At 43.1% G+C, this 26,425-nt stretch overlaps 1 protein-coding gene and 39 non-coding genes across 40 annotated transcripts in view; 39 read left to right on the plus strand and 1 right to left on the minus strand.

The window, feature by feature from the left end:
- The window catches only part of LOC136866853 (dynein axonemal heavy chain 1), a 1,878,455-nt gene that overhangs the window by 1,049,801 nt on the left and 802,229 nt on the right, over positions 1-26,425 (minus strand). The window lies entirely within an intron of this gene.
- On the plus strand, positions 14,012-14,093 carry TRNAS-CGA (transfer RNA serine (anticodon CGA)). Its single transcript has one exon. It is a non-coding gene; the product is annotated as a tRNA-Ser (tRNA).
- On the plus strand, positions 14,167-14,248 carry TRNAS-UGA (transfer RNA serine (anticodon AGA)). Its single transcript has one exon. It is a non-coding gene; the product is annotated as a tRNA-Ser (tRNA).
- TRNAS-UGA (transfer RNA serine (anticodon UGA)) lies at positions 14,596-14,677 on the plus strand. Its single transcript has one exon. It is a non-coding gene; the product is annotated as a tRNA-Ser (tRNA).
- Positions 14,749-14,830, plus strand: TRNAS-UGA (transfer RNA serine (anticodon AGA)). The gene has a single exon. It is a non-coding gene; the product is annotated as a tRNA-Ser (tRNA).
- On the plus strand, positions 15,647-15,728 carry TRNAS-AGA (transfer RNA serine (anticodon UGA)). Its single transcript has one exon. It is a non-coding gene; the product is annotated as a tRNA-Ser (tRNA).
- Positions 15,951-16,032, plus strand: TRNAS-UGA (transfer RNA serine (anticodon CGA)). The gene has a single exon. It is a non-coding gene; the product is annotated as a tRNA-Ser (tRNA).
- Positions 16,109-16,190, plus strand: TRNAS-CGA (transfer RNA serine (anticodon UGA)). Its single transcript has one exon. It is a non-coding gene; the product is annotated as a tRNA-Ser (tRNA).
- Positions 16,687-16,768, plus strand: TRNAS-UGA (transfer RNA serine (anticodon UGA)). Its single transcript has one exon. It is a non-coding gene; the product is annotated as a tRNA-Ser (tRNA).
- TRNAS-UGA (transfer RNA serine (anticodon AGA)) lies at positions 17,149-17,230 on the plus strand. The gene has a single exon. It is a non-coding gene; the product is annotated as a tRNA-Ser (tRNA).
- On the plus strand, positions 17,574-17,655 carry TRNAS-AGA (transfer RNA serine (anticodon CGA)). Its single transcript has one exon. It is a non-coding gene; the product is annotated as a tRNA-Ser (tRNA).
- TRNAS-CGA (transfer RNA serine (anticodon UGA)) lies at positions 17,848-17,929 on the plus strand. The gene has a single exon. It is a non-coding gene; the product is annotated as a tRNA-Ser (tRNA).
- TRNAS-AGA (transfer RNA serine (anticodon UGA)) lies at positions 18,122-18,203 on the plus strand. The gene has a single exon. It is a non-coding gene; the product is annotated as a tRNA-Ser (tRNA).
- TRNAS-CGA (transfer RNA serine (anticodon CGA)) lies at positions 18,432-18,513 on the plus strand. The gene has a single exon. It is a non-coding gene; the product is annotated as a tRNA-Ser (tRNA).
- Positions 18,740-18,821, plus strand: TRNAS-AGA (transfer RNA serine (anticodon AGA)). The gene has a single exon. It is a non-coding gene; the product is annotated as a tRNA-Ser (tRNA).
- Positions 19,364-19,445, plus strand: TRNAS-UGA (transfer RNA serine (anticodon CGA)). The gene has a single exon. It is a non-coding gene; the product is annotated as a tRNA-Ser (tRNA).
- TRNAS-UGA (transfer RNA serine (anticodon AGA)) lies at positions 19,942-20,023 on the plus strand. Its single transcript has one exon. It is a non-coding gene; the product is annotated as a tRNA-Ser (tRNA).
- Positions 20,094-20,175, plus strand: TRNAS-UGA (transfer RNA serine (anticodon UGA)). Its single transcript has one exon. It is a non-coding gene; the product is annotated as a tRNA-Ser (tRNA).
- TRNAS-UGA (transfer RNA serine (anticodon UGA)) lies at positions 20,519-20,600 on the plus strand. Its single transcript has one exon. It is a non-coding gene; the product is annotated as a tRNA-Ser (tRNA).
- TRNAS-UGA (transfer RNA serine (anticodon UGA)) lies at positions 20,823-20,904 on the plus strand. The gene has a single exon. It is a non-coding gene; the product is annotated as a tRNA-Ser (tRNA).
- Positions 20,981-21,062, plus strand: TRNAS-CGA (transfer RNA serine (anticodon UGA)). The gene has a single exon. It is a non-coding gene; the product is annotated as a tRNA-Ser (tRNA).
- TRNAS-UGA (transfer RNA serine (anticodon CGA)) lies at positions 21,141-21,219 on the plus strand. Its single transcript has one exon. It is a non-coding gene; the product is annotated as a tRNA-Ser (tRNA).
- Positions 21,448-21,529, plus strand: TRNAS-UGA (transfer RNA serine (anticodon UGA)). The gene has a single exon. It is a non-coding gene; the product is annotated as a tRNA-Ser (tRNA).
- Positions 21,601-21,682, plus strand: TRNAS-UGA (transfer RNA serine (anticodon UGA)). Its single transcript has one exon. It is a non-coding gene; the product is annotated as a tRNA-Ser (tRNA).
- Positions 21,753-21,834, plus strand: TRNAS-UGA (transfer RNA serine (anticodon CGA)). Its single transcript has one exon. It is a non-coding gene; the product is annotated as a tRNA-Ser (tRNA).
- Positions 21,906-21,987, plus strand: TRNAS-UGA (transfer RNA serine (anticodon UGA)). Its single transcript has one exon. It is a non-coding gene; the product is annotated as a tRNA-Ser (tRNA).
- Positions 22,180-22,261, plus strand: TRNAS-AGA (transfer RNA serine (anticodon UGA)). The gene has a single exon. It is a non-coding gene; the product is annotated as a tRNA-Ser (tRNA).
- Positions 22,332-22,413, plus strand: TRNAS-UGA (transfer RNA serine (anticodon UGA)). Its single transcript has one exon. It is a non-coding gene; the product is annotated as a tRNA-Ser (tRNA).
- On the plus strand, positions 22,606-22,687 carry TRNAS-AGA (transfer RNA serine (anticodon UGA)). The gene has a single exon. It is a non-coding gene; the product is annotated as a tRNA-Ser (tRNA).
- TRNAS-UGA (transfer RNA serine (anticodon UGA)) lies at positions 23,068-23,149 on the plus strand. The gene has a single exon. It is a non-coding gene; the product is annotated as a tRNA-Ser (tRNA).
- On the plus strand, positions 23,342-23,423 carry TRNAS-UGA (transfer RNA serine (anticodon UGA)). Its single transcript has one exon. It is a non-coding gene; the product is annotated as a tRNA-Ser (tRNA).
- Positions 23,804-23,885, plus strand: TRNAS-UGA (transfer RNA serine (anticodon CGA)). Its single transcript has one exon. It is a non-coding gene; the product is annotated as a tRNA-Ser (tRNA).
- TRNAS-UGA (transfer RNA serine (anticodon UGA)) lies at positions 23,956-24,037 on the plus strand. Its single transcript has one exon. It is a non-coding gene; the product is annotated as a tRNA-Ser (tRNA).
- TRNAS-UGA (transfer RNA serine (anticodon UGA)) lies at positions 24,680-24,761 on the plus strand. The gene has a single exon. It is a non-coding gene; the product is annotated as a tRNA-Ser (tRNA).
- Positions 24,838-24,919, plus strand: TRNAS-UGA (transfer RNA serine (anticodon CGA)). Its single transcript has one exon. It is a non-coding gene; the product is annotated as a tRNA-Ser (tRNA).
- Positions 24,990-25,071, plus strand: TRNAS-UGA (transfer RNA serine (anticodon UGA)). Its single transcript has one exon. It is a non-coding gene; the product is annotated as a tRNA-Ser (tRNA).
- TRNAS-UGA (transfer RNA serine (anticodon UGA)) lies at positions 25,294-25,375 on the plus strand. The gene has a single exon. It is a non-coding gene; the product is annotated as a tRNA-Ser (tRNA).
- TRNAS-UGA (transfer RNA serine (anticodon CGA)) lies at positions 25,604-25,685 on the plus strand. Its single transcript has one exon. It is a non-coding gene; the product is annotated as a tRNA-Ser (tRNA).
- TRNAS-UGA (transfer RNA serine (anticodon UGA)) lies at positions 25,756-25,836 on the plus strand. Its single transcript has one exon. It is a non-coding gene; the product is annotated as a tRNA-Ser (tRNA).
- TRNAS-CGA (transfer RNA serine (anticodon UGA)) lies at positions 26,327-26,408 on the plus strand. Its single transcript has one exon. It is a non-coding gene; the product is annotated as a tRNA-Ser (tRNA).

The following is a 26,425-nucleotide window of genomic DNA, read 5'->3' on the forward strand; positions in this document are numbered from 1 at the left end:
TTGATGATAAAATGCTGTACCATTACTTTGTTATTAATTTCAGGGTTGATTTCATTACTTCCATTAGTAATGCTACCCAGATATGTACGAGTAAACTCTTCCACATTCTCTAACCGTTCTCCGTCTATGTTCACTTGGCTTCTCTTTTTCTCTTTTCCACAGGGCATGACTACAGTTTTGTTTTTACTAATTACCATTCCAAAGTCCTTCAGATTTTCATTTCAAATGTCTAGTCTCCTTTGTACTTCCTTTCCTCCCTTTCCCCAAATCACCACATCATCTGCAAGTACTAAAGCATTCACTTCATCGCTACTGATTCTCTGGAACGGTCCATTATCAGTATCATTGTACGTATTATTTTGACTGAAACGGGATGACGGCGGTGTACCCCCGGTAGAAGATCTTGGGGCAGCTAATGGGGTTTTAACAGGAAGTTGTTTTGATGCATTTGTGTCATTAGTGTTGTCGGAAGAGTCATTTTCGTTCTCAGTATCCATATCTATTGGATGTTCCATATTGAAATTGGGATCGGCACGGAAACGTTTAGTTTTAAGGTCTAAATTGTACTTCATATTAGAACTGTTATTACTATGTGTACCTTTACTTGATTATAGTTCTGTTGATAAGTTTCCGGTGCTAGCGTAGCTCTTTTCATGATGTCTAGTTCGTAAAGAGCGATGTTGCTCCATTGTTAGGGCTTGTTGCTGTTCATCTTGAAGATCTGATTGAAAATCAACCGGATTTATTCGTAAAGGTATTGTAGCTGGATCTGCGTAATAAGTCTGTAGGGCAGAATTAATAATCTGTCCCGTGTCGGGCGGATCATTCATAGTCCAATTGATATACCTGCAGTTCAAGGAAAATAAATTCCCACACGAACACTTAAATCCGTACGAGTGAAACATTAGGCTATGGAAGGGTCACACGTACCGATCACGAAAGTGACTGGATTCCACGAAGGTTGCCTTAATTATTATATTTTAGTGTAAATGTCTGTGTGAACACTGAATTCACAATATATTCGCACGAGTTTTGCGTATAGCATTCTTCTTTCCGACAGCGAGTGATTACTGCATATCCGCTGTCGCCATTTTTCAACAAACTGTGTTATTTAAATTTAAATACATCAAATGCGGTTATTTCACTACATCACAAACTTTGAAACACTCTAAATTAGCTTCCTCTAATATTCGTCTGGATAGCCCCCCCCCCCTCATTTCACGCAATTAATTGGAATATTAACGATACAGTGCTTGATCATATTCGTCAAACACTAGTAATTTATAGCACTGAATAAAACAAACTGTTGAATAAACCAGAACCCACAAAATATAACTGCATCTGTATTCAGAAGAAAGGAAATAATTATGATAAATGAACGATGTATATTTCCACCACATATTTGTAGTCACTAAACTATGTAACTTCGTGCTTTACCACCATGTAATGTGAAAATAACTGTGACGTAAATATTAAATGATGCAATTATATATTGTATACACGTGCATTAGTTATACAAAATGATGTTGAAATAATTGTAGTCTACTGAACTGGTGATGGCAGCAGCAACTGTAAGTAAATATCGTAGTCTCTGATCCTTACTGTTGTAGGAGAATAGGAACCACTAAATTTCACCCAAGGTTTTTGAGAATTTTGTAGTGAAACGCGAACAATTTGTAAACACCACTCTAGTCAGCTCTATGTCCTCGTAATACGTGCTCTTGCTTCCCGTGCAGGACGTCTACACATTTTCTTCAGGATATGCGCGGTGGCACTGAGGCCTCTATTACCAGTGTAATAAAGAAGTGTAGACTACAGTGGCATGGGCATATTATGAGAATGAAGAGCGAGAGACCTGCCAGACAATACTTCTTCCTTACTTTCCAAACAAAGAGACCAAGGGGAAGGCCAAGGAAACGCTGGATAGACACAATGAAATCAGATGTGGAGAAGAGAATACTTGCGGACGCATTAATTGATCCTTCTGTACTAACACCTACGTTGACAAGCCAATGTTACCTGCAGTTTCTCACGCACATGTTACTGGAAGCTATGGATAACGTTCCTCTACATACTCGCAGGGATATTTAGTTCGTGCATGACCGTGCATCCCCTCGAATATCACGGCCGGTGCGGAAGTACCTAGACACAATTCTCCCGCGCTAATGGATTGATCGAAATGATCCAGTACAGTGGCCAGCTCGAAGGCCTAATTTAGATCCCTCGGGTTTCTATATCTGGGCCACATGAAGGAACTGGTAAAGACTTCCGAAGGTGTATATTTTATGCTATAGTTATGATAGGAAACGAAGTCGCAGTGTATGAATGTGTACGGGAAAGTCTGCGTCGTCACACCGAGTCCTCCCTTCCGGCTAATAGGGAGCCACATTGAACATCTTTTGTAAATCGAAGGCCTGATGTGCATTGTGAGTACTCACGTTTTCATATCACAAATCTCTTTTCCTAATTTTCTACAACAAATAATGCAAATAATAAGTATGCCTGTAAAGTAAGTATCTCAATGTAAAACTTTTTATTTTACTTGAATTATGTGTTGTTGTTGTTGTTGTTGTTGTTTTTAATTTGTTTTTAGTCGCATCGACATCTTATGGCGATGATGGGATAGGAAAGGGCTAGGAATCTGGGGAAAGCGCCCGTGGCCTTAAAAAAAACTACAGTCCCAGCATTTTCCTGGTGCGAAAATGGGAAACCACAGAAAACCATCTTTACGGCTGCTGACAGTGAGGTTCGAACCTGTAGATTAGAAAGCCCTATTCGTTTAAAGGACATAGGTCACTGGGATGAAGGTTTCCGTAAATCAAGTGCAGGCTGTTAGTGTTGCGTACTTTTACTTACTGATTTCTGTAAAACATTTACGTACTCATTTATTCTGTTCAAGCCATGCAAGTTTCACGATTTACCCACCATTCTTTATGAGAGGATATGTACTTGTCCAACGTATGAAGCCTTGCTCTGCAGATTTACAGGTCGTTTCTGCAAGTTCATTAAAAAAGTTTAATTGAAAGGGCCAAACAAACTTCAGGTTGATGGATAGGATTTAAATAATAGAAATTATAAAGGCCGAACAACAGGTATAGAGAGACTACGCTTTAAGAGTTCCCGCTACAGCGTCACAATAATATAACAGCGTCGAACATTTCATCTCCACTCTAGGTCTGTCAAAAAGAACTGAATATTGAAAACCTTTGACTTCGGTAATGATATCAATAGTTCCTCTGGAATGAGTAATAGAAGTAGTCTGATTTTTTAAACAGAACTCATCCTATTAAACTTCAAAGTTTGCAACATCCGTTAACCTGCTCAGGCAGTATGCTAATTTTTAAATATCACATTTAAGTAATGTTTCATTAATTTACATCTTTTACTGCAGTAATAACACAACATTCCATTCCTCACTGAGGAACAAAAAAGGTGGCTCTCCAAAGATTGCGATCCACTTAAGAGTTATGATGGAATCGGACGCTCCCTGAGCAACAGCGAAATCGCCGGCTAATCCATTCATAACGGAAACATCATATTAGTCCTTTTCAGGATCACAGTTAACCGCAATCTCAGTGAATATAGAAGGTATATCACAAATCTAAAGAGGAACTGCTACAAGATCTGTGCAGGAAAACCAAGTGTGATATGCTATGCATACAGTAGACTCAAAGGAGCTACGAAATGCGTAGACGGAGAATAAATAGAATACGACTGGCTATCGAAATACCTCATCACAAATATGCAAGTGTTATATTTGTCCAATCTGGTATACAGGGTATATCAACAGCCTTCACTGATGGAAATGACCGACAAGTTCTAACTCCGGAAATCAAAGGCTGTACAATCACATCCAAATTCAAGCCACCGGACACTCAAATCAAAGCCAAGGTACCTGCTAACTTTTACAATCCACGCATACAATTAGTGATTGGGAGACTAACTGCCACAGAGCCACGAGGGAATATGAACATGATGTTGAGGATGGAATAGCATTGTAAGAATGGGCAGAAGGCAATCATATGAGCCTTATCCATGATCCTAAGCGACCTGCATCATTTAACAGCGGCAGATGAAAACATTGCTACAACGCAGATCTGATATTCAGCAATGAATACATCCCTCAATAGTGAAAAAAACAGTATGTAACCCTATCCCAAATACGCAAAACAGGCCTACCATGTGCGAAGTATACACAGCAGTCAGGCAACAGAGCCTGTCATTTCGAAGGAAGTTCAATTTCAGGAAATACTACTGGACAAAGTTTACAGACATGCTGGATGCTATAGTATCCACCATAGAACCCACACCTGAATAGTACGATGCTTTTGTTGAGGCTGCGAAGAGATGCTCCAGAAGGGCTATATCTCGTTGTTGTCTTACATCATATATCGCTGGTCTTACTTCAATAATTGCTGCTTAATTTACGCAGTATAAGACGCTACTTGAACAAAAACCACTGGACGAGGCAACATTAAGGGCTGAGAATAAACTCGTCACATTGCTGGCAGTATAAAAAATGGGATTGCTGGATTAAAACTATAGAAAATCTTGATCTAATTGGAAACAGCCGCAAAGCATGAAGACTACTGAGGCGTCTTAATAACCACCAAAACAGATCTACTGCACATTCCAGTATCACTGCAGACCAGATAGCTCATGAGCTGCTCATGAGTGAGAAAGTCAGTTACAAAGTCTAAGTACCTAAAAGTCATCATGAGTTCCAGGAGAAAAGGAGTGAACTTAATATCCCATCAAGTTAACAAGGCTATCAAGGAGAGTAAAGCTCGGAAAGCAACCGGTTTAGACGACATCCGATAAGAGCAAATTAAGAATTTTGGTTCAACAACAACAGTAAAGATCTTGCAACTTTTTAATACCTGCATGGGCAAGTGCCAAATACCGAAGATCCGGCGAAAGAGCGGAGTGATAGCTCTCCTGAAGCATGGCAGGGAAGCAAAACATCCCGATAACAACAGGCTAATTAGTATTCTTAACTACCTCTATAAACTGTTTGAGCGTATGGTTCTGAACATAATAATGCCTGCAATTGACCATCTGCTCATAACCGAGCAAGGAGAATTTCGGCCTAAGAAAATCTGCACAGGCCAACTCTTCAATCTCACTCAGTTTATAGAGGATGGGTGTGAAACTCGCCAGGTGACAGGGGTGGGCGTTATAGATCTAACAGCAGAGGTATGATACTGTCAATTAACGGTTATTCCATGTCAAGTTTTTCAATCTAATCAAAGACTCCCATCTACAGTAACTAGACTTAGCAGAACTTTCTTTCAAAACCGAAGGATTATTTGTTGACTTACAAGGCCATCGCAGTCGTTTGTGACCACAGAAAAAATGGACTACCTCAGAGGAGCGTTTTGGCTCCAGTTCTCTTCAACATCTATACCAACGACCAGCCGTTGGCCCCCACCACAAAAAGCTTCTTATATGCAGATGATCTAGTCCTTAGTGCACAAGGCTCTAGATCTGAATCCGGGGAGAAAAATCTGAAAGCTGCCCTTAGAAATCTGTCAAGTTACTACAGTCAGATTCAACTCAGACCCAATCGTTCTCAGACACAAGTATGTGCCTTTAAGGAATAGGGAAGCTCATCGTAAGCTTGGTCAGGTATCCAATTGCAGCACTGCTACACTCCAAAGTGCCTCGGAGTGGCCCTTGATAGAGCTCATACGTTCAAAACTCGTTATAAGAGTAATAAGATGAAAATCTCCACACGAAACCAACTTATTCGCAAATAGGCAGGGTCACAGTGGCGCCCTCGTCATCAAACAATCTGAACTTCAGCAATGGCACTGTGTTTTTCTTCCGCTGAATATGCTTCCCCAGTCTGGTACGGTTCATTTCATGCCATACACGTAGATACGGCTATCAATGAAACCTGCAGATTGATTACAGGTTGTTTAAAGCCTACTCCGACAGATAAGCTCTAAAACATGGTTGGAATAGCGTCATCTTGAGTACGTAGAGAAGTAATTGCCAACAGGGAGAGGCTTATAGTGGAACACCGCTGCATGGGCATAGTCCTCCTCAGTAACGGTTGAGATCCCAGAACAGCTTCCTGACGACATCCGAGATACTTACCGTCTCATCAGAGAAAGCAAGGCTGGAGCTGTGGGAGAAAAGGCCACTCACTTCCGCGGATGCATGCCAGCAGCTGAACAGTTTCCAGCTGGTCATAATGAAAGCTACAGGCTACGATCAGGAGTAGGAAGCTCCAGGGATAACTTGAAGATATGGGGGTTCAATACAAGTGACACAATGTATGAATGTGCACAAGAAAACAACTACGAGCAGCATGCTTCAGTGCCCTCTGTGCCCAATATCTTGCACAGGGGATGATCTACTACATGACTTCACATGTTATGTTTCGTGTACTTCAATATGACATGTAAATTAACTGTAAATTTTTATGTTTTGGACTAGAGTATAATAATAATAATATTAATAATTCCTTGGAATGTTTTTGAAGCCTGTAAGTTCATGAATATCTATTTTTCATTGTTTTAAATCACGCATCTATGATAAAATATCCTGTGCTATGGCTTTGAAAGTTTATGCGATTGGGGTCTCTGGCAGACTGGGCTGCTGTTATAAAGATATGTTTTGCAAGTTGCTTATGGTTCATAGTGTGGGTTACAGTAGTCACGTCCTAGTTCGTGAACCATAGGCAACGGCTGAGTGGCCTAGTAAGTGGTCCTGAGAGTCGGGATACCAGTTGCTATGGAATGGGAGTGGGCATCTCGGACATATTCTGAGTCATGGCCCTCCTTGTGCTCAGGCGGCTAGGACAATACAATCCACAGGTGGTCTATAACCCGTTAGAGGAGAGATCCTCACTTGGACTATGTGTAAGTAGGGTAGCATCCTGCTTCATGAATTTACCGAGCTCTGAACATTTTAAGCAAGCCTCGGACCTGTGGGAGTAACGGAGTCCCACTCCCATTTGACAGGCGAGGGACTCCTTGGAAACAACTTTGAGAACGACGTGGAATTCGATGGGGAGCTATCAATATTAATGGGGCTTATGGAAGAAAGAAGGTAGAACTGGCTGAGTCAACAAAGAGGGTGCATCTGTAAGTGCTAGGAGTAAGTGATATACGGGTAAGGGGAGATAACGAGGAAGAGATAGGAGAATATAAAGTGTACTGGACGGCTGTTAGAAAGTGAAGGGCAGAGTATGGGATAGGGCTGTTTATCAGGAAAACCTTTGCACGCAACATCGTTTCTGTTAGGCACGTAAATGAGCGAATGATGTGGGTAGATTTGTCAGTTGGAGGAATTAGGACGAGAATTGTCTCCGTGTATTCACCATGTGAGGGTGCAGATGAGGATTAAGTTGACAAGTTTCATGAAGCATTTTGTGACATCGTGGTCAGGGTCAACAGCAAGGATAGAATAGTACTAATGGGCGATTTCAATGCGAGAGTTGTAAATAGAACTGAAGGATACGAAAGGGTGATTGGTAAATGTGGGGAAGATATGGAAGCTAATAGGAATGGGAAGCGTTTGCTGGACTTCTGTGCTAGTATGGGTTTAGCTGTTACGAATACATTCTTCAAGCATAAGGCTATTCACCGCTACACGTGGCAGGCTAGGGGTACCAGATCCATAATAGACTATATCTTAACAGACTTCAAATTCAGGAAATATGTCAGGAAAGTACAGGTTTCCTGGGATTTTTCGATTATACAGACCACTATCTGATCTGTAGTGAACTAAGTATCTCTAGGACTACGGTAGAGAAAGTGAAATATGTCTGCGAACGAACAAGGGTAGAAAATCTCCAGGACGAGGAAATTAGACAGAAGTACATGAATATGATTGTGAGAAGTTTCGAACAGTAGACAGTAAGCAGGTTGAGGATATAGAAAGAGAATGGGTGGCATATAGGGATGCTGTAGTAGAAACAGCAAGCGAATGCATAGGAACAACTGTGTGTAAAGATGGGAAAAGGCGAACATGTTGGTGGAATGATGAAGTGAGAGCAGCTTGTAAACGTAAAAAGAAGGTTTATCGGAAATGGCTCCAATCAAGGGCCGAGGCAGACAGGGATCTGTACGTAGAAGAAAGAAACGGAACGAAACAAACAGTTGATGAACCTAAAAAGAAGTCGTGGGAAGATTTTGGTAACAACCTGGAAAGGCTAGGTCAAGCAGCAGGGAAACCTTTCTGGACAGTAATAAAGAATCTTAGGAAGGGAGGGAAAAAGGAAATGCACAGTGTTTTGAGTAATTCAGGTGAAGTCATAATAGATCCCAGGGCATCACTGGAGAAGTGGAAGGAATATTTTGAACAGCTTCTCAACGTAAAAGAAAATCATCCTGGTGGTTAAGAACAGCCAAGCTCATGGGGAGGAGGAAAATGGTGTTGGTGAAATTACTCTTGAGGAAGTGGAAGGGATGGTAAATAAACTCCATTGTCATAAATCAGCAGGAAAAAAATGAAATTAGACCTGAAATGGTGAAGTATAGTGAGAAGGCAGGGATGAAATGGCTTCATAGAGTAGTAAAATTAGCATGGGTGTTGGTAAGGTACCTTCAGATTGGACAAAAACAGTAATTGCACCCAGCTATAAGCAAGGGAACAGGAAGGATTGCAACAACTATCGAGGTATTTCATTGATTAGTGTACCAGGCAAAGTATTCACTGGCATCTTGGAAGGGAGGATGCGATCAGTAGTTGAGTAGTTCGATGAAAACCAATGTGGTTTCAGACCACAGAGGGGCTGTCAGGATCAGATTTTCAGTATGCGCCAGATAATTGAAAAATGCTACGAGAGGAATAGACAGGGTTTATGTTTCGTAGATATAGAGAAAGCATATGATAGCGTTCCGAGGGAAAAGACGTTCGCCATACTGAGAATTGATGGTAGAATGTGTTTTGATCAGGGTACTTGCAGGGGTTAGACAAGGCTGTAATCTTTCACCTTTGCTGTTCGTAGTTTACATGGATCATATCCTGAAAGGTATAAAATGTCAGGGAGGGATTCAGTTAGGTGGAGATGTAGTAAGCAGTCTGGCCTATGCTGACGACTTGGTTTTAATGGCAGATTGTGCCGAAAGCCTGCAGTCTAATATCTTGGAACTTGAAAATAGGTGCAATGAGTATGGTATGAAAATTAGCCTTTTGGAAACTAAATTGATGTCAGTAGGTAAGAAATTCAACAGAATTGAATGACTGACTGGTGATACAGAGATGGAACAGGAGATAATTTCAAGTATTTAGGTTGTGTGTACTCCCAGGATGGTAATATAGTAAGTGAGATTGAATCAAGGCGTAGTAAAACTAATGCAGTGAGCTCGCAGTTGCGATCAACAGTATTCAGTAAGAAGGAAGTCAGCTCCCAGACGAAACTATCTTTACATCAGTCTGTTTTCAGACCGACTTTGCTTTACGGGAACGAAAGCTGGGTGGACTCAGGATATCTTAATCATAAGTTAGAAGTAACAGCCATGAAAGTTGCGAGAATGATTGCTGATACAAACAGGTGGGAACAATGGCAGGAGGGTACTCGGAATGAGGAGATAAAGGCTAAGTTAGGAATGAACTCGATGGATGAAGCTGTACGCATAAACCGGCTTCGGTGGTGGGGTCATGTGAGGCGGATGGAGGAGGATAGGTTACCTAGGAATATAATGGACACTGTTACGGAGGGCAAGAGGAGTAGAGGGAGACCAAACGACGATGGTTAGACTCAGATTTTAACGATTTAAAGATAAGAGGTATAGAACTAAATAAGACCACAGCACTAGTTGCAAATAGAGGATTGTGGCGACGTTTAATAAATTCACAGAGACTTGCAGACTGAACGCTGAAAGGCATAACAGTCTTTAATGATATTGTATATATGTATGTTTGTATGTATAATTCCTCACTCACGTTTTCCTCCCCATTGCTGATGGAGTCACATACAGTTTAGCTCATTTCCGTTTATTGCTGTTTGAATCCACTACAGCATACATAGTGATCAAACTGTAAAAACGTGTTCAATATTGTTTTCTTTTAGTAGTTCCGTGGCTGGGGCGGCCGGGCACCGGCCTCTCACCGATGGGTTCCGTGGTTCAAATCCCGGTCATTCCATGTGAGATTTGTGCTGGACAAAGCGGAGGCGTGACAGGTTTTCCTCCGCGTACTCCGGGTTTTCCTCTCATCTTTCATTCCAGCAACACACTTCATTATCATTTCATCTGCCTTTCATTAATCATTGCCCCAGAGGAGCGCGACAGGCTTCGGCAACCGGCACAATACCTATCCTCGTCGCTAGATGGGGCTTCATTCATTCCATTCTCGACCTGTTCGAATGAATGGAAACAGACTGTAGATTTTCATTTTCCTTATTTTCTTTAAAATTACAGCACATAATATGTTACATTTCAAAATCACAATTTCCTTTATTAGGAAATACGCATGTTATACATTGCCTTTTATGCTCTTATAAGGACTCACAGTTACAAATTAACTTCAAATAAAAACGCAGTACGTTCAATGTGGGGAAGTTGGCACTTGAGGGGTAACTGAAGTTTCATCACATGATCCTCACGCACATACGAACCAAAATGGCGGGTAAGCATACCCATGTCATCGAGCCTCAATGGTAAGTTGTATACATTCGTACACGCGAGGAAAAAGAACGCAGACCTAGCTGTAGACTTGAAGGTGGATTACTGACCTGCAAACTTTGACTTTCGCTAATTAAATTTTAAACATAACCATGTATGTCCCGTTTTTCTGCGCAGTCGCGTACTTGTATGAAGTGCAATGAACCTTCGTAGCCAGTTTTTACAACGGGGCACACATTTTGACATCAATCTTCTCAGAGTAGTTCATGAGATTAAATAAATGACGTGATGTATGATACCGATATGTTAAAAGATAGAGACCAGGCCAATCGTAGAACACTTAGACACTCTTATGATACTGGCGAAACATGATTCAGTTAAGACTGTGATACAGAGATTTGAGGAAACTCAGAGCAATGAAAGGGCAGATAGGTTGCCCGAAGAGAGTTTACACGACCTCAGCCTGTGTTTGGACTATTCTATGGACCAGTATAAGGGGGGAGACCAAGCTTATCAGAGGAAAAAAGGGTAATATTCATTCGATTGTTAAATATGCTACAATTGTTGTTGACAATTGCTGCATATATCCAGTATTGGCATGATTCCTGGCAACCAGAATCAACTTCAATAATGTCAAAATTGTAATTATAACATTTTAAAATGCACTGTGATTTAGATATTTTTGTCGAGTTTTTACTCCGAGAACCTGAAAATATTAATATTTATGTAAATAAATATATTACATAAAATCTAATATAAATCCTTTTGACTTCAATGAGGTACAAATTGTAGTAAAACACTATGGGAGGAAACCCTGAAAAAGTCATAATTATCCGTGAAGCAGTAAGAGAGTTATGAAGGAAAGAGTGATATATTGTTAAAAAGGCGGGAAAATTTGAACATTATATTTTAAAATTTTATAATTAGAATGTTGACATTGTAGAACTTGCTTCTGATTCTTAGGAAGCATGCCAATACTGGGATATGTGCAGCAATTTTCAATAACATTTGTAGCATATTTAACAATCGAATAAATATCGGTCTATTATCCCCGTGTTAAGCTGGGTCTCACACCTAAGGAAATTAATTAAATGAATAGCCATGAAATATTGGATGTAAACTGAAGGATGCAAGCACAAAAAAGCTCACATAATACAGCCACTTTAAAGTGGGGATAGTAAAATATTTTACATGAGCAAAGGAACTTTTTCTCTAATGAGTTTGACGTCAGGAAGGGCATCAGATCAGTGAAAATCTCACAACGAAGATTTGTGCCACTTCATACCCGACCCCGTAGAGAAACTGTACAAGCATTGCACACACACACACACACACACACACACACACACACACACACACGAGCGGACAAATGATATGTTCGCTGGTCATTAGAGACTAGAGAGAAATCTGCTCAACACTGGAATCGCTGTGAATACCTCTTTTACTAGATGTCATAAATAATAATGTTATAGTTTTTCTCTTACTAACCATATATAAGTTGCTAATGGCTGAAAATGACGCAATTATTTCAAACTGTAAGTACCCTTGTTTACACTGACGTAAACCCATTTCAGCTGTAGCTCAGCTAAGTGCTGTAAATCAGTTTTAAACTGTAGGGAGATTCAGTGCAATTTAGAACAGTGTTTACAAAGTTGCTACCAACATAGAGTGTTAACATTTGTGTGGAGTCAAGTGAACTCTCGATTGTGACAAACCACTACCAACTTCAATGTTCAATGTTTTCAAAGAGTAAAAGTGTATTGTGTCCGCCTCTGTGGTGTAGTGGTTAGCGTGATTAGCTGCCACCCCCGGAGGCCCGGGTTCGATTCCCGGCTCTGCCACGAAATTTGAAAAGTGGTACGAGGGCTGAAACGGGGTCCACTCAGCCTCGGGAGGTCAACTGAGTAGAGGTGGGTTCAATTCCCACCTCAGCCATCCTCGAAGTGGTTTTCAGTGGTTTCCCACTTCTCCTCCAGGCGAATGCCGGGATGGTACCTAACTTAAGGCCACGGCCGCTTCCTTCCCTCTTCCTTGTCTATCCCTTCCAATCTTGCCATCCCTCCACAAGGCCCCTGTTCAGCATAGCAGGTGAGGACGCCTGGGCGAGGTACTGGTCATACTCCCCAGTTGTATCCCCCGACCAAGAGTCTGAAGCTCCAGGACACTGCCCTTGAGGCGGTAGAGGTGGGATCCGAACCTGGAGGGTAAACAGATGATGATGATGATGATGATGATGATGAAAAGTGTATTGTATTGAACCTATTATAATGAGTACAGCCAACATTACGAAAGTTTAACTGTAGAGAGCACAAGTATTTCCTCTTGTGAAATGGGATGTCAGGATGTAAATGGAAATATTCAGTGCAAGTTATGCAGTGCATGTGCAAATCTTACGGAAGAGTATGTGAAAAACTTGTGATCCAATGATGAGATGTGGTTTTGTAGTAATTGTGAGAAAAATCCCCGTGGTAATATGAGTGATCAGGAGGACAGTAAAGTTGTAGAATATGTACAGAATGTAAGCGAGATATATCGACTTCTGCTTTCAATTAGTAAAGAAGTTAAGGAATCGTGTAAGAATCTTGAGGTAGACTTTGGTAAAAAACTGAACTCGGTTCATGAAAAACTGGAGGAAAACTTCATTCTACTCAAGAGTCATGGAGAAGAACTGAAATCAAGTAAGGAAGTTATTGAGACCCTTAAATCAGAGAACAGTACATCAAATAACAAGATCAGCAACTTGCAGCAACAAACAGATGATCTAGAGTTATAGACCAATATGGAAGGCGGAATACACTGGAAATACAAGGTATTCCTGAAACGCCAACTGAAGACGTGATCTCCTTAGTGAAAAATGTAGGTCGGGCATTAGATGATACTGTGACTGAAAATATGATTGACACATGTCATAGGTTAAAAATGCCAGTAAGTCAACCTAACGCAGGAGTTATTTTGAAATTTGTTGGAAAGTTGACAGGGATATGTTTCTTTAGAGGCGTGAGAGTAAACGTAACTTGATCTGTGTTGACACTGGACTTAACACTGGGGGGGGGGGGGGGGGGCACTCTGTGTCAAACAATATCTCACTTTAAACAGAAATATTATTTTCAGTGAAGCCAGAAAGGTAAAAAGGGAGAAAGATTTTGCATACTTGTTGGTGGATAATGCAGGAATATTAAACTTAGGAAGAAAGTGACACTTACGTATATAATCTTAAAACGATTGATGATGTTAAGACCGAGCTCGATAGCAGCAGTCGCTTAACGCACAGCAGCTGCGGTGTCCGAGTGGTTAAGGAGTAGGACTCGAAATCCAATGGGTTCTACCCGCACAGGTTCGAATCCTGTAAGCAGAGACTTCTTTAATGAAGACATTTCCACCGATATAAGCTACAATTGATTCATAATTCCTTACTCACCCAATGCACAACAGCTGCGGTGTCCGAGTGGTTAAGGAGTTGGACTCGAAATCCAATGGGTTCTACCCACACAGGTTCGAATCGTGTCCGCAGCGATTTTTTTTTAAGGAAGACATTTCCACCGATATACTAGTTATTCATAATTCCTTACTCACTTACTGCATAGCAGGTGCGGTATCCGAGTGGTTAAGGAGTTGGACTTGAAATCCAATGGGTTCTACCCGCACATGTTCGAATCCTGTCCGCAGCGATTTTTTTAAGGAAGACATTTCGACCGATATACTAGTTATTCATAATTCCTTACTCACACACTGCCCAGCAGTAATTAAATGGGTTCTACCCCCACAGGTTCGAATCCTGTCCGCAGCGACCTTTTAAGGAAGATATTTCCACGGAAATGCCAGATAATCATAATTCGTTACTCACTAAATGCCCAGCTGCTGCTCTGTCCGAGTGGTTAAAGAGTTGGACTAGAAATCCATTGGTTTTTATCCGCACAGGTTTGAATCCTGTCCGCAGCGACTTTTTTAATGAAGACATTTCCACCGATACAAGTTACTATTGATTCATAATTCCTTACTCACCTAATGCACAACAGCTGTGGTGTCCGAGTGGTTAAGGAGTTGGACTTGAAATCCAATGGGTTCTATCCGCACAGGTTCGAATCCTGTCCGCAGCGACTTTTTGAGGAAGACATTTCCAAAGGAAATGCCAGATATTCATAATTCCTTACTCACTTATGGCACATCAGCTGCGGTGTCCGAGCTGTTAAGGAGTTGGACTTGAAATCCAATGGGTTCTACCCGCACAGGTTCGAATCCTGTCCGAAGCGACTGTTTAAGGAAGACATTTCCACGGAAATGCCAGATATTCATAATTCGTTACTCACTAAATGCCCAGCTGCTGCTGTCTCCGAGTGGTTAAAGAGTTGGACTAGAAATCCATTAGGTTTTATCCGCACAGGTACGAATCCTGTCCGCAGCGACTTTTTTAAGGAAGGCATTTCCACCCATATGCTGAAAATGAAAACCTACATCCTGTTTTCCAGTCTTTGACCGGGTCAGTGATGTAATGAATGAAACAGATATAGGCTATTAGTACGATGGGGGCCCGCCTCTGTGGTGTAGTGGTTAGCGTGATTAGCTGCCACCACCGGAGGCCCGGGTTCGATTCCCGGCTCTGCCACGAAATTTGAAAAGTGGTACGAGGGCTGGAACGGGGTCCACTCAGCCTCGGGAGGTCAACTGAGTAGAGGTGGGTTCGATTCTCACCTCAGCCATCCTGGAAGTGGTTTTCCGTGGTTTCCCACTTCTCCTCCAGGCGAATGCCGGGATGGTACCTAACATAAGGCCACGGCCGCTTCCTACCCTCTTCCTTGCCCATCCCTTCCAATCTTCCCATCCCTCCACAAGGCCCCTGTTCAGCATAGCAGGGGAGGCCGCCTGGGCGAGGTACTGGTCATTCTCCCCAGTTGTATACCCGACCACGAGTCTGAAGCTCCGGGACACTGCGGCGGTAGAGGAGGGATCCCTCGCTGTGTCCGAGGGAAAAGCCGACCCTGGAGGGTAACAGAAGATGATGATGATGATGATGAGTGTCGACCGATATACTAGTTATTCATAATTCCTTACTCACTTACCGCACAGCAGCTGCGGTGTCCGAGTGGTTAAGGAGCTGGACTAGAAAACCAATGGGTACTACCCGCACAGGTCCGAATCCTGTCCGCAGCGACATTTTAAGGAAGACATTTCCACGGAAATGCCAGCTATTCATAATTCGTTACTCACTAAATGCCCAGCTGCTGCTGTGTCCGAGTGGTTAAAGAGTTGGACTAGAAATCCATTGGTTTTTATCCGCACAGGTCCGAATCCTGTCCGCAGTGACATTTTAAGGAAGACATTTCCACGGAAATGCTAGATATTCATAACTACTTACTCACTTAATGCATATCAGCGGCGGTGTCCGAGCGGTTAAGAAGTTGGACATGAAATCCAATGGGTTCTACCCGCGCAGGTTCGAATCCTGTCCGCAGCGACTTTTTCAATGAAGACATTTCCACCGATATAAGTTACTATTGATTCATAATTCCTTACTCACCTAATGCACAACAGCTGCGGTGTCCGAGTGGTTAAGGAGTTGGACTCGAAATCCAATGGGTTCTACACGCACAGGTTCGAATCCTGTCCGCAGCGACTTTTTGAGGAAGACATTTCCAACGGAAATGCCAGATATTCATAATTCCTTACTCACTTATTGCATATCAGCTGCGGTGTCCGAGCGGTTAAAGAAATGGACTTGAAATCCAATGGCATCTACCCGCACAGGTTCAAATCCTGTCCGAAGCGACTGTTTAAGGAAGACATTTCCACGGAAATACCAGATATTCATAATTCGTTACTCACTAAATGCCCAGTTGCTGCTGTGTCCGAGTGGTTAAAGAGTTGGACATGAAATCCATGGTTTTTATCCGCACAGGTACGAATCCTGTCCGCAGCGACTTTTTTAAGGAAGGCATTTCCACCGATATGCTGAAAATGAAAACCTAAATCCTGTTTTCCAGTCTTTGACCGGGTCAGGGATGTTATGAATGAAACAGATATAGGCTATTAGTACGATGGGGTCGCCACTCCCAAAGTGTCCACCGATATACTAGTTATTCATAATTCCTTACTCACTTACCACACAGCAGCTGCGGTGTCCGAGTAGTTAAGGAGTTGGACTTGAAATCCAATGGGTTCTACCCGCACAGGTTCGAATCCTGTCCGCAGCGACATTTTAAGGAAGACATTTCCACGGAAATGCCAGATATTCATAATTCGTTACTCACTAAATGCTCAGTTGCTGCTGCGTCCGAGTGGTTAAAGAGTTGGACTCGAAATCCATTGGTTTTTATCCGCACAGGTTCGAATCCTGTCCGCAGCGACTTTTTAAGGAAGACATTTCCACGGAAATGCCAGATATTCATAATTCGTTACTCACTAACTGCCCAGCTGCTGCTGCGTCCGCGTGGTTAAGTGGTTGGACTAGAAATCCATTGGTTTTTATCCGCACAGGTTCGAATCCTGTCCGCAGCGACTTTTTTAATGAAGACGTTTCCACCGATATAAGTTACTATTGATTCATAATTCCTTACTCACTTATTGCATATCAGCTACGGTGTCCGAGCGGTTAAGGAGTTGGACTTGAAATCCAATGGGTTCTACCCGCACAGGTACGAATCCTGTCCGCAGCGACTGTTTAAGGAAGTCATTTCCACGGAAATGCCAGATATTCATAATTCGTCACTCACTAAATGCCCAGCTGCTGCTGCGTCCGAGTGGTTAAAAAGTTGGACTTGAAATACATGGTTTTTATCCGCACGGGTTCGAATCCTGTCCGCAGCGCCTTTTTTAAGGAAGGCATTTCCACCGATATGCTGAAAATGATAACCTACATCCTGTTTTCCAGTCTTTGACCGGGTAAGGGATGTAATGAATGAAACAGATATAGGCTATTAGTACGATGGGGTCGCAACTCCCAAAGTGTCCACCGATATACTAGTTATTCATAATTCCTTACTCACGTACCGCACAGCAGCTGCGGTGTCCGAGTGGTAAAGGAGTTGGGCTAGAAATCCAATGGGTTCTACCCGCACAGGTTCGAGTCCTGTCCGCAGGGACTTTTTTAAGGAAGGCATTTACACGGATATGCTGAAAATGAAAACCTATATCCTGTTCTCCAGGCTTTGACCCAGTCAGTGATGTAATGAATGAAACAGATATAAGATATTAGTACGATGGGGTCGCCACTACCAAAGTGTCGACCGATATACTAGTTATTCATAATTCCTTACTCACCTGATGCACAACAGCTGCGGTGTCCGAGTGGTTAAGGAGTTGTACTCGAAATCCAATGGGTTCTACCCGCACAGGTTCGAATCCTGTCCGCAGCGACTTTTTTAAGGAAGGCATTTTCACGGATATGCTGAAAATGAAAACCTATATCCTGTTTTCCAGGCTTTGACCCAGTCAGTGATGTAATGAATGAAACAGATATAAGCTATTAGTACGATGGGGTCGCCACTCCCAAAGTGTCGACCGATATACTAGTTATTCATAATTCCTTACTCACTTACCGCACAGCAGCTGCGGTGTCCGAGTAGTTAAGGAGTTGGACTAGAAATCCAATGGGTTCTACCCGCACAGGTTCGAGTCCTGTCCGCAGCGACTTTTTAAGGAAGACATTTCCACGGAAATGCCAGATATTCATAATTCGTTACTCACTAAATGCCCAGCTGCTGCTGTTTCCGAGTGGTTAAAGAGTTGGACTAGAAATCCATTGGTTTTTATCCGCACAGGTTCGAATCCTGACCGCAGCGAATTTTTCAATGAAGACATTTCCACCGATATAAGTTACTATTGATTCATAATTCCATACTCACCTAAGGCACAACAGCTGCGGTGTCCGAGTGGTTAAGGAGTTGGACTCGAAATCCAATGGGATCTACCCGCACAGGTTCGAATCCTGTCCGCAGCGACTTTTTAAGGAAGACATTTCCACGGAAATGCCAGATATTCATAATTCGTTACTCACTAAATGCCCAGCAGCTGCTGAGTCCGAGTGGTTAAAGAGTTGGACTTGAAATCCATGGTTTTTATCCGCACAGGTTCGAATCCTGTCCGCAGCGACTTTTTAAATGAAGCATTTCCACCGATATAAGTTACTATTGATTCATAATTCCTTACCCTCCTAATGCACAACAGCGGGGGTGTCCGAGTGGTTAAGGAGTTGGACTAGAAATCCAATGGGTTCTACCCGCACAGGTTCGAATCCTGTCCGCAGCGACTTTTTTAATGAAGCATTTCCACCGATATAAGTTACTATTGATTCATAATTCCTTACTCTTCTAATGCACAACAGCGGGGGTGTCCGAGTGGTTAAGGAGTTGGACTCGAAATCCAATGGGTTCTACCCGCACAGGTTCGAATACTGACCGCAGCGACTTTTTTAATGAAGCATTTCCACCGATATAAGTTACTATTGATTCATAATTCCTTACTCACCTAATGCACAACAGCGGGGGTGTCCGAGTGGTTAAAGAGTTGGACTTGAAATCCAATGGGATCTACATGCACAGGTACGAATCCTGTCCGCAGCGACTTTTTAAGGAAGATATTTCCACGGAAATGCCAGATAATCATAATTCGTTACTCACTAAATGCCCAGCTGCTGCTCTGTCCGAGTGGTTAAAGAGTTGGACTAGAAATCCATTGGTTTTTTTCCGCACAGGTTCGAATCCTGTCCGCAGCGACCTTCTTAATGAAGACTTTTCCACCGATACAAGTTACTATTGATTCATAATTCCTTACTCACCTAATGCACAACAGCTGTGGTGTCCGAGTGGTTAAGGAGTTGGACTTGAAATCCAATGGGTTCTACCCGCACAGGTTCGAATCCTGTCCGCAGCGACTTTTCGAGGAAGACATTTCCAAAGGAAATGCCAGATATTCATAATTCCTTACTCACTTATTGAATATCAGCTGCGGTGTCCGAGCTGTTAAGGAGCTGGACATGAAATCCAATGGGTTCTACACGCACAGGTTCGAATCCTGTCCGAAGCGACTGTTAAAGGAAGACATTTCCACAGAAATGAGAGATATTCATAATTCGTTACTCACTAAATGCCCGGCTGCTGCTGTGTCCGAGTGGTGAAAGAGTTGGACTTGAAATCCATGGTTCTTTTCCGCACAGGTACGAATCCTGTCCGCAGCGACTTTTTTAAGGAAGGCATTTCCACCGATATGCTGAAAATGAAAACCTACATCCTGTTTTCCAGTCTTTGACCGGGTCAGGGATATTATGAATGAAACAGATATAGGCTATTAGTACGATGGGGTCGCCACTCCCAAAGTGTCCACCGATATACTAGTTATTCATAATTCCTTACTCACTTACCGCAGAGCAGCTGGGGTGTCCGAGTAGTTAAGGAGTTGGACTTGAAATCCAATGGGTTCTACCCGCACAGGTTCGAATCCTGTCCGCAGCGACTTTTTGAGGAAGACATTTCCACGGAAATGCCAGATATTCATAAATCCTTACTCACTTATTGCGTATCAGCTGCGTTGTCCGAGCGGTTAAGGAGTTGGACTTGAAATCCAATGGGTTGTACCCGCACAGGTTCGAATCCTGTCCGCAGCGACGGTTAAAGGAGGTCATTTCCACGGAAATGCCAGATATTCATAATTCGTCACTCACTAAATGCCCAGCTGCTACTGCGTCCGAGTAGTTAAAGAGTTGGACTTGAAATCCATGGTTTTTATCCGCACAGGTTCGAATCCTGTCCGCAGCGACTTTTTTAAAGAAGGCATTTCCACCGATATGCTGAAAATGAAAACCTACATCCTGTTTTCCAGTCTTTGACCGGGTCAGGGATGTAATGAATGAAACAGATATAGGGTATTAGTACGATGGGGTCGCCACTCCCAAAGTGTCCACCGATATACTAGTTATTCATAATTCCTTACTCACTCACCGCACAGCAGCTGCGGTGTCCGAGTGGCTAAGGAGTTGGACTTGAAATCCAGTGGGTTCTACCCGCACAGGTTCGAATCCTGTCCGCAGCGACTTTTTAAGGAAGACATTTCCACGGAGATGCCAGATATTCATAAGTCGTTACACACTGAATGTCCAGTTGCTGCTGTGACCGAGTGGTTAAAGAGTTGGACTAGAAATCAATTGGTTTTTATCCGCACAGGTTGGAATCCTGTCCGCAGCGACTTTTTGAGGAAGACATTTCCACGGAAATGCCAGATATTCATAATTCCTTACTCACTTATTGCGTATCAGCTGCGGTGTCTGAGCGGTTAGGGAGTTGGACTTGAAATCCAATGGGTTCTACCCGCACAGGTTCGAATCCTGTCCGCAGCGACTTTTTCAATGAAGACATTTCCACCGATATAAGTTACTATTGATTCATAATTCCTTACTCACCGAATGTACAACAGCTGCGGTGTCCGAGTGGTTAAGGAGTTGGACTCGAAATCCAATGGGTTCTACCCGCACAGGTTCGAATCCTGTTCGCAGCGACTTTTTTAATGAAGCATTTCCACCGATATAAGTTACTATTGATTCATAATTCCTTACTCTCCTAACGCACAACAGAGGGAGTGTCCGAGTGGTTAAGGAGTTGGACTTGAAATCCAATGGGTTCTACCCGCACAGGTTCGAATCCTGTCCGCAGCGACTTTTTAAGGAAGATATTTCCACGGAAATGCCAGATAATCATAATTCGTTACTCAGTAAATGCCCAGCTGCTGCTCTGTCCGAGTGGTTAAAGAGTTGGACTAGAAATCCGTTGGTTTTTATCCGCACAGGTTCGAATCCTGTCCGCAGCTACTTTTTTAATGAAGACATTTCCACCGATACAAGTTACTATTGATTGATATTTCCTTTCTCACATAATGCACAACAGCTGTGGTGTCCGAGTGGTGAAGGGGTTGGACTTGAAATCCAATGGGTTCTACCCGCACAGGTTCGAATCCTGACCGCAGCGACTTTTTGAGGAACACATTTAAAAAGGAAATGCCAGATATTCATAACTCCTTACTCACTTATTGCATACCAGCTGCGGTGTCCGAGCTGTTAAGGAGTTGGACTTGAAATCCAATGGGTTCTACCCGCACAGGTTCGAATCCTGTCCGAAGCGACTGTTTAAGGAAGACATTTCCACAGAAATGCCAGATATTCATAATTCGTTACTCACTAAATGCCCGGCTGCTGCTGTGTCCGAGTGGTGAAGGAGTTGGACTTGAAATCCAATGGGTTCTACCCGCACAGGTTCGAATCCTGTCCGCAGCGACTTTTTTAAGGAAGGCATTTCCACGGATATGCTCGATATTCATAACTCCTTACTCACTTAATGCATATCAGCTGCGGTGTCCGAGCGGTTAAGGAGTTGGACTTGAAATCCAATGGGTTCTACCCGCACTGGTTCGAATCCTGTCCGCAGCGACTTTTTTAAGGAAGGCATTTCCACGGATATGCTGAAAATGAAAACCTACATCCTGTTTTCCAGGCTTTGACCCAGTCAGGGATGTAATGAATGAAACAGATATAAGATATTAGTGCGATGGGGTCGCCACTCCCAAAGTGTCGACCGATATACTAGTTATTCATAATTCCTTACTCACTTACCGCAGAGCAGCTGCGGTGTCCGAGTGGTTAAGGAGTTGGACTAGAAATCCATTGGTTTTTATCTACACAGGTTCGAATCCTGTCCGCAGCGACTTTTTAAGGAAGACATTTCCACGGAAATGCTCGATATTCATAACTCCTTACTCACTTAATGCATATCAGCTGCGGTGTCCGAGCGGTTAAGGAGTTGGACTTGAAATCCAATGGGTTCTACCCGCACAGGTTCGAATCCTGTCCGCAGCGACTTTTTTAAGGAAGGCATTTCCACGGATATGCTGAAAATGAAAACCTACATCCTGTTTTCCAGGCTTTGACCCAGTCAGGGATGTAATGAATGAAACAGATATAAGCTATTAGTGCGATGGGGTCGCCACTCCCAAAGTGTCGACCGATATACTAGTTATTCATAATTCCTTACTCACTTACCGCACAGCTGCTGCGGTGTCCGAGTGGTTAAGGAGTTGGACTAGAAATACAATGGGTTCTACCCGCACAGGTTCGAGTCCCGTCCGCAGCGACTTTTTAAGGAAGACATTTCCACGGAAATGCCAGATATTCATAATTCGTTACTCACTAAATGCCCAGTTGCTGCTGCGTCCGAGTGGTTAAAGAGTTGGACTAGAAATCCATTGGTTTTTATCCGCACAGGTTCGAATCCTGACCGCAGTGACATTTTAACGAAAACATTTCCACGGAATTGCTAGATATTCATAACTCCTTACTCACTTAATGCATATCAGCTGCGGTGTCCGAGCGGTTAAGAAGTTGGACATGAAATCCAATGGGTTCTACCAGCACATGTTCGAATCCTGTCCGCAGCGAATTTTTCAATGAAGACATTTCCACCGATACAAGTTACTATTGACTCATAATTCCTTACTCACCTAACGCACAACAGCTGCGGTGTCCGAGTAGTTAAGGAGTTGGACTTGAAATCCAATGGGTTCTACCCGCACAGGTTCGAATCCTGTCCGCAGCGACTGTTTTAAGGAAGGCATTTCCACCGATATGCTGAAAATGAAAACCTACATCCTGTTTTCCTGTCTTTGACCGGGTCAGGGATGTTATGAATGAAACAGATATAAGCTATTAGTACGATGGGGTCGCCACTCCCAAAGTGTCCACCGATATACTAGTTATTCATAATTCCTTACTCACTTACAGCAGAGCAGCTGCGGGGTCCGAGTGGTTAAGGAGTTGGACTTGAAATCCAATGGGTTCTACCCGCACAGGTTCCAATCCTGCCCGCAGCGACTTTTTAAGGAAGACATTTCCACGGAAATGCCAGATATTCATAATTCGTTACTCACTAAATGCCCAGTTGCTGCTGCGTCCGAGTGGTTAAAGAGTTGGACTAGAAATCCATTGGTTTTTATCCGCACAGGTTCGAATCCTGTCCGCAGCGACTTTTTAAGGAAGACATTTCCACGGAAATGCCAGATATTCATAATTCGTTACTCACAAACTGCCCTGCTGCTGCTGCGTCCGCGTGGTTAAGTGGTTGGACTAGAATTCCATTGGTTTTTATCCGCACAGGTTCGAATCCTGTCCGCAGCGACTTTTTTAATGAAGACGTTTCCACCGATATAAGTTACTATTGATTCATAATTCCTTACTCACCTAATGCACAACAGCTGGGGTGTCCGAGTGGTTAAGGAGTTGGACTTGAAATCCAATGGGTTCTACCCGCACAGGTTCGAATCCTGTCCGCAGCGACTTTTTGAGGAAGACATTTCCACGGAAATGCCAGATATTCATAACTCCTTACTCACTTATTGCATATCAGCTGCGGTGTCCGAGCGGTTAAGGAGTTGGACTTGAAATCCAATGGGTTGTACCCGCACAGGTTCGAATCCTGTCCGTAGCGACGGTTTAAGGAGGTCATTTCCACGGAAATGCCAGATATTCATAATTCGTCACTCACTAAATGCCCAGCTGCTGCTGCGTCCGAGTGGTTAAAGATTTGGACTTGAAATCCATGGTTTTTATCCGCGCAGGTACGAATCCTGTCCGCAGCGACTTGTTAAGGAAGACATTTCCACGGAAATGCCAGATATTCATAAGTCGTTACACACGAAATGCCCAGTTGTTGCTGTGACCGAGTGGTTAAAGATTTGGACTAGAAATCCATTGGTTTTTATCCGCACAGGTTCGAATCCTGTCCGCAGCGACTTTTTAAGGAAGACATTTCCACGGAAATACCAGATATTCGTAATTTGTTACTCACTAAATGCCAGCTGCTGTGTCCGTGTGGTTAAAGAGTTGGACTTGAAATCCATGGTTTTTAACCGCACAGGTACGAATCCTGTCAGCAGCGACTCTTTTAAGGAAGGCATTTCCACCGATATGCTGAAAATGAAAACCTACATCCTGTTTTCCAGTCTTTGACCGGGTCAGGGATATTATGAATGAAACAGATATAGGCTATTAGTACGATGGGGTCGCCACTCCCAAAGTGTCCACCGATATACTAGTTATTCATAATTCCTTACTCACTCACCGCACAGCAGCTGCGGTGTCCGAGTGGTTAAGGAGTTGGGCTTGAAATCCAATGGGTTGTACCCGCGCAGGTTCGAATCCTGTCCGCAGCGACTTTTTAAATGAAGACATTTCCACCGATATAAGTTACTATTGATTCATAATTCCTTACTCACCTAATGCACAACAGCTGGGGTGTCCGTGTGGTTAAGGAGTTGGACTTGAAATCCAATGGGTTCAACCCGCACAGGTTCGAATCCTGTCCGCAGCGACTTTTTGAGGAAGACAGTTCCACGGAAATGCCAGATATTCATAACTCCTTACTCACTTATTGCATATCAGCTACGGTGTCCGAGCGGTTAAGGAGTTGGACTTGAAATCCAGTGGGTTCTACCCGCACAGGTTCGAATCCTGTCCGCAGCGACTTTTTAAGGAAGACATTTCCACGGAAATGCAAGATATTCATAAGTCGTTACTCACTAAATGCCCAGTTGCTGCTGTGACCGAGTGGTTAAAGAGTTGGACTAGAAATCCATTGGTTTTTATCCACACAGGTTCGAATCCTGTCCGCAGCGACTTTTTAAGGAAGACATTTCCACGGAAATGCTCGATATTCATAACTCCTTACTCACTTATTGTATGTCAGCTACGGTGTCCGAGCGGTTAAGGAGTTGGACTTGAAATCCAGTGGGTTCTACCCGCACAGGTTCGAATCCTGTCCGCAGCGACTTTTTAAGGAAGACATTTCCACGGAAATGCCAGATATTCATAATTCGTTACTCACAAACTGCCCAGCTGCTGCTGCGTCCGCGTGATTAAGTGGTTGGACTAGAAATCCATTGGTTTTTATCCGCACAGGTTCGAATCCTGTCCGCAGCGACTTTTTTAATGAAGACGTTTCCACCGATATAAGTTACTATTGATTCATAATTCCTTACTCACCTAATGCACAACAGCTGGGGTGTCCGAGTGGTTAAGGAGTTGGACTTGAAATCCAATGGGTTCTACCCGCACAGGTTCGAATCCTGTCCGCAGCGACTTTTTGAGGAAGACATTTCCACGGAAATGCCAGATATTCATAACTCCTTACTCACTTATTGCATATCAGCTGCGGTGTCCGAGCGTTAAGGAGTTGGACTTGAAATCCAATGGGTTGTACCCGCACAGGTTCGAATCCTGTCCGTAGCGACGGTTTAAGAAGGTCATTTCCACGGAAATGCCAGATATTCATAATTCGTCACTCACTAATTGCCCAGCTGCTGCTGCGTCCGAGTGGTTAAAGAGTTGGACTTGAAATCCATGGTTTTTATCCGCACAGGTTCGAATCCTGTCCGCAGCGACTTTTTAAGGAAGACATTTCCACGGAAATACCAGATATTCATAATTTGTTACTCACTAAATGCCAGCTGCTGTGTCCGTGTGGTTAAAGAGTTGGACTTGAAATCCATGGTTTTTATCCGCACAGGTACGAATGCTGTCCGCAGCGACTCTTTTAAGGAAGGCATTTCCACCGATATGCTGAAAATGAAAACCTACATCCTGTTTTCCAGTCTTTGACCGGGTGAGGGATGTTATGAATGAAACAGATATAGGCTATTAGTACGATGGGGTCGCCACTCCCCAAGTGTCCACCGATATACTAGTTATTCATAATTCCTTACTCACCCAATGCACAACAGCTGCGGTGTCCGAGTGGTTAAGGAGTTGGACTCGAAATCCAATGGGTTCTACCCACACAGGTTCGAATCGTGTCCGCAGCGATTTTTTTTTAAGGAAG

The sequence above is a fragment of the Anabrus simplex genome, chromosome 3, assembly GCF_040414725.1.
Source record: "Anabrus simplex isolate iqAnaSimp1 chromosome 3, ASM4041472v1, whole genome shotgun sequence".
NCBI classification, from domain to species: domain Eukaryota; kingdom Metazoa; phylum Arthropoda; class Insecta; order Orthoptera; family Tettigoniidae; genus Anabrus; species Anabrus simplex.